A 9,691-nucleotide genomic window follows, 5' to 3' on the forward strand; every position below is an offset into this window, starting at 1 on the left:
AGTTTGTGAAGGGCTAGCTCCCCTTCAGTTGCGCTCATTATTTATTTATTTGTCGCGGTTTGCGCATGCGCAGAGGGCATTCTGTCAGCTTTATATGCGTTCCATTGATTTTATGCTCCTTCACGAGGCTAGCTGCTTCATACAGCTTTTTCACTTGCCACGGGCTATTTCAACATAGAGTGCGCATCAGTATTACCACATACGCGCAGACATACATAGATCGTGCAGGACTAGCTCCCCTGCAGTTGCGATTATTATTTATTTATTTCTCACGGTTCGCGCATGCGCAGACGGCATCCTGTCAGTTCAACATGCGTTCCATTGTCTACAGGCACCCCCTCTGGCCCTGAGACACGTGACGGAGGTTATTTGACTTATTGCCTATAACCCTTGACCCACGCATGCGCAGTGAGTGCGTTTCACGAGACGGGTGTATCACTGCGTTTCAGATAACGCTTGGCGGTCTAACAGCAATGGGAGTGTCCCGTATTTAGCATGTAAGATTTTGTTTGAATTTAATTATGTGTTGCACCTGTTTGTTATGGTTTGTTAGGGTATTTATATGTGTTCTATTGCACTCTGTATTCACATCACCTTGAGAAAGGTCCCGCTTGTAGGACCAAAATGTTGGATATGATGTCTCATTAATACAATTCTTTTTGACTACGTTCTGGAGTGCTGCCTCTGATATTCGTTCACACGGTATCGTATTGCCTATTTTGTTCATACAGGATTTGCACCCACCATTATTGACCTGACGGAGTGCCTTTGTTCTCATTTATTCTCATATATATTCTTTGTTTATATATATATATATATATATATATATATATATATATATATATAAAAAGCAATCCACCCCAGCAGGAGCGGACACAGGACAGTACTCAAAGGTAAGTAACAAAACTTGTATTGCAAGTAAAACACAGCACAAACATGAGCAACGTTTCGGTGGGACCTTCCTCAGGGTGGTGCTTGAGACTACTGGCCAGTGGATCCCTTATATACACCCACACCCACACCCAGATGATTCAACCAGAGTAGCTGATTGGTCGGGCACCCAGTCCCATGATCAGTCCCAATTGTTGCTAAAGTCGCACAATGGCTGTCATCAATACAGCTGCTCAGTTCAGGATTATCAAGGATATGCATGCAGTACCACCAGAGTACCCCTGCGGGGGCAGAAAGCGTTCTCCGTTTCCATGGTGCCGTGCTGCTAGGAGACCGCGATGCCGTGGTCCATCGAAGAAGACTAAACGGCTGGGCTAAATGCGCATGCGCGGCCTCAACACCAGCAAAATAGGCAGCGCGGCGTATCACACAGTCAGGAGGAGCGCTGTCTATCCCTCACATCTGGGTCGTGTTGATACTGGGGGTATCATCTAAATATACATCAGGGAAATCGTCTCGCATACAAAAATATGGTAATGAGCAGGACATCAGGAGGGATCTCCAAGGGTACTAGAATAAAAAGTGAACATAAAGCGAGGAGAATAAAAGCAAAATTTACCATGAGTGCGGGCTACTAAGTAAAATTATCATTTCAGTAGTATGGCTAAAGAGTGAGATTGTAATTTCATTAAAAGGCCATTGAATATACGAAACGGCCACAACGGCCAAAAGATTATCAAAGTCAGGGAAGGCAATAATGGAAAACTACTATAAGCTTATAGAATAGGTATTAGTACCGTGATGGTTGCACACGGAACATTATGTGGGAGGAAGGGAAAGAGGGGAGGTAAGCAACAGAGGGGGGGAAAAAGGAGGAGGAGAAGGGAAAAGAGGGGGGGGGGAGGAGAGAGGAAAATAGGGAATGTGGGAAAAGAAAATCAACAGAGAGCAATAAATCCGTCCATTGTATTGTATTGTATGTCTTTATTTATATAGCGCCATTAATGTACATAGCGCTTCACAGTAGTAATACATGTGTCCATGACAAAGATCAGCAAGAGGATGTTAGAGAAAGCACCCCAGTTTAAAGTCCTCATTGAGACCCTTTGGGGCCATTGTATTAAGCAACAAAATGAGCCTTGCTTCCAACTGTAGTAATAATCTGTCCCTGTCGCCTCCTCGAGTTGGCATATGGGCTTGCAGGATGGGCATACACCTCATGGTGGCAAGACTGTTTGAATATTTTAAAATGTCTTGCAACCGGTTGTAGCTTTTGATCATCACCATCACTCGGTTCTGATAATGCCTTCCGAATGGCAGATCTATGGAGACAGATCCTTTCCTTTAGTTTCCGTGTGGTCTTGCCCATGTAGTACAAGCCACATGGACAACGAATGAATTAGACCACGAAACGGCTCTCACAGTTCATAAAGTCCCTTATCTTAATAGCTGTGCCGCTATGTGGGTGCACGTATTTATTACCCAAGATCATATGCTGGCAAATCGTGCACCCATGGCATTTGTAGACTCCTGGGGTCCTTGTGAGCCATGTGGTGTTATTTGTGTATTTGGTCACAGGGTCTGATTGTAGAAGAGAGTCACCAATATTCCACCCTCGTCTGTAACAGAACAGTGGAGGCTTGTTAAAATCCGTGCCAATCTTCTTATCATTGGCGAGTATATGCCAATGCCTCTGTATGCTTGATTTAATCAGACTCGAGGCCGTGCTGTAGGTACTGGCAATGTGAAACCTATCTGTATTCTGTGTTTTTGTAGTGGATATAAGTAATTGATCACGTGGAATTACTCTAGCCTTCTCCAGTGCGGTATTAATCTCTCCTCTAGAGTAACCACAGTCCTGGAATCGACGCGCCATGCTGAGCAGTGCCGCCTTACTCTCAACCACATCACTGGTCACCCTCCGTACCCTAAATAAATGGGAATATGGTAACCCCTTCTTGAGTGGTGAGGGATAATGGCTGCTAGCCAGAAGCAGATTATTCTTATCAGTCGTCTTTTGATTAATCTTAGTTAATAGCCTGTCTGCCTCCCTGTAGACTATGGTGTCCAGAAAAACCACTTCGTTGGCCGAATGAGACATTGTAAAATGAATGTTTGAGGGGATATTGTACAGATAGTCCAAAAACAACATAAGTTCCCTCTCTGTGCCATCCCACAGCATGAAGATATCATCAATATATCTCATGTATTTGATGATGTGTATAGTATGAGGTGAATCACCCAGGATTTGTGTCTGTTCGTACTGATCCATGTACAGGTTCGCATACGATGGGGCCATATTGGACCCCATCGCGGTACCCATTAGTTGGAGATAGAATTTCGTTTCAAACTTAAAAAAAAGAGAAGGAAAAATTCCACAGGAGGTCCAGAGTAATTATCGCAATTTCTAAGATGATCCGCAATGGCCTCCATCCCCACTGCATGGGCAATGTTCATATATAGGCTTGAAACATCCATTGTTACAAGCAGAAACCATTCAGGTCCACCCTCACTTCCATCAATTTGTTAATAAAGTCCGTGGTATCCTTGATGTAACTAGGCATCTTAATGACCATCGGCTGCAGGTAAAAATCGACATACTGGGAGAGGGGATGACATAACGAGCCCCTGGCCAAGATGATTGGTCTGCCAGGTGGCAAGGTCAGTGATTTGTGCACCTTAGGTAGTATATATAGGACCGGGGTAATAGGGAATTGTTGTTGGAGAAATTTCCCTGTGTCCTCCGTAATCCACCTGTTATCCACTCCCAATTGTATCACTGAGTCAATCTCTCTTTTATAGCCAGTAACATATAAAGTTGGGTTACACCAAGCTGTCTCATAACCTAAGTGTGGTATTGCCCATAGTCCATAACCACACCGCCCCCTCCTCTGTCTCTTTGTCTCAAGCACCACCCTGAGGAAGGTCCCATGAGGACCGAAATGTTGGTCATGTTTGTGCAGTGTTTTACTTGCAATACAAGTTTTCTTACTTACCTTTGAGTGCTGTCCTGTGTCCGCTCCTGCTGGGGTGGATTGCTTCTCTTCTGTTTATTGGTATAGGATATGCACCGCAAATTTTCTTGGTATTTGGAGTGCCAGCTGCCCTGTCTATTATATATATATATATATTGTGACAGAAACCAGGGGATGGTAATAAATTCCGTATATAGGGCTCCCAGGATACTAGACAGTTTCTATCCTGTTTGGCCTGGGAGTGCAGCCTTATAATACATACACTCCATCCCACAGTTTGGCAAGCGCTGGAACTGAGGGATGAGAGATCCAGACCAGAGTTTGTCTGCTGCCTGATTTCTGTCACCTGTCATGCTAATTAGGAATCAGGTATGAAAGACTGATTTCCTGTTTGCTCTGGTCTCCCCACAAGAGCCAGGAGGCTGGAAGGCTGCTGAACTACAGAGGGGAGAAGCCTCTTCCCCAAACAGGTTCAATCTTTCTGTTCATTTGTGAACAGTACGTGACGCCTCATCATTTAACCTACCCTAAAAGACCGTGTTCTAAACAGTCCCGGACAAACGACGGAGCCCCGGAGTAAGCCGTTTGTCACATATGGTGGAGAATGCGGGCAGAGCACTAGGGGGTCTGCGGGTTGAAGAACTTTGAAAAAAAAAAAAAAAAAGTTTTTTCATCCTCTGCAAACAAGATGGAAGACGTGGTGGGTGCGCTGGTACGCAATGTCGCTGCCCAGAAAGACGCGAATGAAACCCAGCAACAGCTGTTAATAGCCCAGCAAGAAACTAATGCAAACCAGCAGCAGACGAATGCAGCCCATCAACAGCTGCTAATAGCCCAGCAAGAGATTAATGCCAACCAGCAACAGGCGAATGCCAACCAGCAACAGGCGAATGCAAACCAGCAACAGACGAATGAAGCCCTGCAAAACGCAAATGCAAACCAGCAAGAGACAAACCGCTTGCTGAGAGAGGAGCAACAGCGGTTCGCTCAGGGCTTACAGCAGGAACTCGAGATCCTGAGGGGGACTATCAGTAACCTTCCACTGGCAGCGGCAGCCCCAGTACCGAAAATGACCAGGGCAAGCCACTACCTTCAGAAGATGGGACCCTCGGATGATGTGGAAGCCTATCTTCTCACGTTTGAACGCACGGCACAGAGAGAGGGATGGCCAGAAGCTGAGTGGGCTGGTCTAATCGCACCCTTCCTAAGCGGCGAACCCCAGAAGGCTTACTTTGATCTAGAGCCAGCCGAAGCTAACGTCTATGCAAAATTGAAGTTCGAGATCCTCGCCCGCCTCGGCGTAACCACGGCTGTTCGCGCCCAAAGGTTTCACGCATGGTCCTTCACGATGGATAAAGCCACCCGAAGCCAGATGTATGACCTCATCCACCTCGCCCGGAAGTGGCTACAACCCGAGATCAACTCAGCCAGCCACATCGTGGAACGGTTGGTCATGGACCAGTTCTTGAGGAAACTTCCCTCTGCCTTACGCCGTTAGGTCAGTCGGAGTGACCCCCACAATGCGGATGAGCTTGTGGCCCTCGTAGAAAGGTACAATGCAGCAGAAGAGCACCCGCAACCCACAGTCGTGGAGCAACCCCACTACCCGAGGTTCCAGGACTCTTCCAGAGACGGTAAAAGGGTACCGGGGTTAAGGGGCGCTGAAGAGCGGCGACCACCTTCACGCAGCACCAGCAACAGTGGTTCGCACACTAAGGGCAATAGCCAACATGGGGAGCCGGGAAAAGGCTCTAAGTGGGACACAGACTATGTACCTAAATGTGTAAATTGTCATGAGAGGGGCCACACAGCAAAAATCTGCCCACTAAATGATGAGCCCATGCAATGCAACAGCGTGGAACCTTATTCGCTGTTGTCCCAATGTATGGGCCCTAGCCCAGAGGACCCCTTGAATAACCATCTGTGGGCATTTGTAAAGGTTAATGGTAAGAGGGTTCGGGCACTTCTTGACTCTGGGAGCATGGTCACACTAGTGTCCGAATACCTCTTGCCCATTAAGAAGAAACAGGGAAACAGTTCACAAAGAGTGGCAATTTGTTGTATACATGGGGATAATCATGAATATTCCACTGTTGATGTTTTTTTTGAAACAGAGTTTGGTTCTTTAGATTTCAAGGTGGGTATTGTACCCAAACTGGCACATGATGTGTTAATAGGGACCGACTTTCCCCATTTTCTAAAAATGTGGTCCCCCGCTCAGAATAGCGCCCAGAGTTCAATAGCGGACCATAATGAAGTATTAGAAGAAACAAATCCTTTCCCTTTTTCAGAAATGGAGGTTGACGAGGGCCCAAATAAGAAGGGGGAAAAGGAGGAGTGCTGTAAAATTCCCTTCCCCATCACTACTTTGGTAGGGAATACCCCAAATCAAGATGTTGAGCAGACACTTACCACCCCAGAACCGGATAAGACCCTCGCTGACATAGAGGTCAGTCCTGGGAGTTTTAAGAAGGCCCAGTGGGAGGACCCCACATTAGCGGTAGCAAGGGGAAATATACGGGACCAGAATAGTACTCCTGGCCAACCAGATAGGTCACTTGCTTACCCCTACTTCGAGGTAGAGAACGACCTAGTATATCGGGTTGATAAAAGGAAATCAGTTACAACTAAACAATTGTTGGTACCACGGACATTCCGTAACGTAGTATTACACCTCGCACATAGTCATCCATTGGGGGGACACCTAGGGGTGGAAAAGACAAAAGAAAAGGTTCTTCGAAGCTTCTATTGGCCTGGGGTTCTGGCAGAAATTACGAATTATTGTTCCTCATGCCCAGAATGTCAGATCACCGCCCCGTTCAAGGCGTACCGCAGCCCATTGGTACCCCTTCCCATAATAGAGGTACCATTTGACCGGATTGCTATGGATCTAGTAGGACCCCTAATAAAGTCTGCTAGGGGACATCAGCATATATTGGTAATATTAGATTATGCCACCCGATATCCGGAGGCAGTTCCCCTACGTAGCACCTCAGCTAAAAACATAGCAAAAGAGTTAGTAGTTCTGTTTTCCCGGGTCGGGATTCCTAAAGAGATTCTATCTGACCAGGGAACACCATTTATGTCCCAAGTAACGAAAGAGCTATGTAAACTCCTAAAAATCAAGCATCTCAGAACCTCAGTCTATCATCCACAAACAGATGGTTTAGTGGAAAGGTTCAATAAAACCTTAAAGAGCATGTTACGGCGGGCGGTTGATAAAGATGGGAAAAACTGGGATTGTTTGTTACCGTACCTGTTATTTGCCATTAGGGAAGTTCCCCAATCATCCACTGGCTTCTCCCCGTTTGAACTATTGTATGGCCGACACCCAAGGGGCTTACTGGATATAGCCAAAGAGACTTGGGAACACGAGGTTACCCCTTACAGAAGTGTAATAGAGCATGTTGCCCAGATGCAGGACCGCATTGCTGCAGTCCTACCCATAGTGAGGGAACACATGGAGAAAGCTCAAGAAGCACAGAGGAATACATATAATAAGGGTGCTAGGGTCAGAATTTTTTCTCCAGGTGATAGGGTACTAGTTCTGGTTCCCACCGTGGAGAGTAAATTCCTTGCTAAATGGCATGGGCCATATGAGGTCTTGGAAAGAGTGGGAGAAGTAAATTATAAGGTAAGACAGCCAGGTAGGAGGAAACCTGAGCAAATTTACCATATAAACCTACTCAAGCCCTGGAAAGATAGAGAAGTCTTGTTAACCCTAGTACCCCCAGGTCCGTCAGAGAATCAAGAAACTGACCCAGAGGTTAGCATAGCTGAAACCCTGTCTGTTCATCAGAAACGAGAGGTTCAGAATTTAGTGAAAAGAAACAAAGAAATCTTCTCTATACGGCCAGGTAGAACTAGCGTAATTGAACATGACCTAGTCTCTGAACCGGGGGTCCGAGTTAACCTTAAACCGTACCGAATCCCAGAGGCCAAAAGAAAGGGCTATAAGTTGAGCTGGGGGGGAGGATATGTGACAGAAACCAGGGGATGGTAATAAATTCCGTATATAGGGCTCCCAGGATACTAGACAGTTTCTATCCTGTTTGGCCTGGGAGTGCAGCCTTATAATACATACACTCCATCCCACAGTTTGGCAAGCGCTGGAACTGAGGGATGAGAGATCCAGACCAGAGTTTGTCTGCCTGCCTGATTTCTGTCACCTGTCATGCTAATTAGGAATCAGGTATGAAAGACTGATTTCCTGTTTGCTCTGGTCTCCCCACAAGAGCCAGGAGGCTGGAAGGCTGCTGAACTACAGAGGGGAGAAGCCTCTTCCCCAAAACAGGTTCAATCTTTCTGTTCATTTGTGAACAGTACGTGACGCCTCATCATTTAACCTACCCTAAAAGACCGTGTTCTAAACAGTCCCGGACAAACGACGGAGCCCCGGAGTAAGCCGTTTGTCACAATATATATATATATATATATATATATATTATATATATATATATATATATATATATATATACAGTGCTTGACAAATCACCCACAAATCTACTCGCCGAACAAAAAAATCTACTCGCCACCTAGTCCCGCCCCAACCCCGCCTTTAGTCCCGCCCCTAGTCCCGCCCCCAACCCCGCCTTTAGTCCCGCCCCTAGTCCCGCCCCCAACCCCCGCCTCTAATCCCGCCCCGCATTTAAAAAAACCATAAATGAAATAAATTGAATAAATTCCTAGTAAGAACATTCGTTTTTGACATAAGTTTATTTATTGTATTACATTATACTACAATTAGTCCTTGTGTATAAATGTCAAATCTAGAAAAAAAGCCAGATGTGAATGACTAGTTTCCTGAACCCCTTAACCAGTGTCTGGACGTCCCCACGTCACAATATTTAAAGCAGCAATCCCGCCTGGGATCTTACCTGATCTGCAGTCCGTCAATGTCCAGGTACCCCTCATTCCCGCAATGTTATACATTGGAGGGGATGTGTTCCCTACCTGTCTTCTGGGTTAGGGGGGGTTCCGATGTCTCCCGTGTGAAGCTTGAGTCAGATCTGGAAGAAAGCAGTATAGGTTATTTCGGTGTAGTGTAGGGGCAGTTAAGATATACAGGGTAAATAAGATATCCAGATCCAGATCCAGATGTGAGACAGAGAGACCGAGAGAGAGAGGGTGAGAGAGATGGAGAGAGGGTGAGAGAGACAGAGAGAGAGGGTGAGAGAGATGGAGTGAGAGGGTGAGAGAGAGACGAAGAGAGAGGGTGAGATAGACGGAGAGAGAGGGAGAGAGACGGAGAGAGAGGGTGAGAGAGACGGAGAGAGAGGGTGAGAGAGACGGAGAGAGAGGGTGAGAGAGGACGGAGAGAGAAGGTGAGAGAGACAGAGAGAGTGTGAGAGAGACGGAGGGTGAGAGACAGAGAGAGGGTGACTGTGGGGGGATGGGGGTGACTGGGTGGGGTGATTGGGGGTGTGGGGTGACTGGGTGGGGTGATTGGGGGTGTGGTGTGACTGGGTGGGGTGATTGATTGGGGGGTGGGGTGATTGATTGGGGGGGTGGGTGATTCGGGGTGGGGTGATTGGGGGGGGTGGGGTGATTGGGGGGGTGGGGTGATGGGGATGTCTGACTTGGTGGGGATTACTGACTGTCTGACTGGGTGGGATGACTGGGCAGGGGGTGGGATGACAGACTATGACTGACTTTTGACTGACTGGGTGGGGGGTGACTGACTTTTGACTGACTGGGTGGGGGGGGGGGGGTGACTGACGTTTGACTGACTTGGTGGGGGGGATGACTGACTGACTGGGTGGGGGGTGACTGGGGTACCTCTGGTGTCCTACACGTTCTCTCTCTCTCTCATACACACACACACA

At 47.0% G+C, this 9,691-nt stretch overlaps 2 protein-coding genes across 4 annotated transcripts in view; both read right to left on the bottom strand.

The window, feature by feature from the left end:
• LOC142466363 (uncharacterized) overlaps positions 1 to 9,691 on the bottom strand; it is a 790,214-nt gene that overhangs the window by 226,091 nt on the left and 554,432 nt on the right. The window lies entirely within an intron of this gene.
• The window catches only part of LOC142466695 (uncharacterized), a 431,792-nt gene that overhangs the window by 73,344 nt on the left and 348,757 nt on the right, over positions 1 to 9,691 (bottom strand). The gene's annotated exons all lie outside the window — the stretch shown is intronic.

This window comes from Ascaphus truei, chromosome 15 (assembly GCF_040206685.1).
Source record: "Ascaphus truei isolate aAscTru1 chromosome 15, aAscTru1.hap1, whole genome shotgun sequence".
Lineage (NCBI taxonomy): Eukaryota > Metazoa > Chordata > Amphibia > Anura > Ascaphidae > Ascaphus > Ascaphus truei.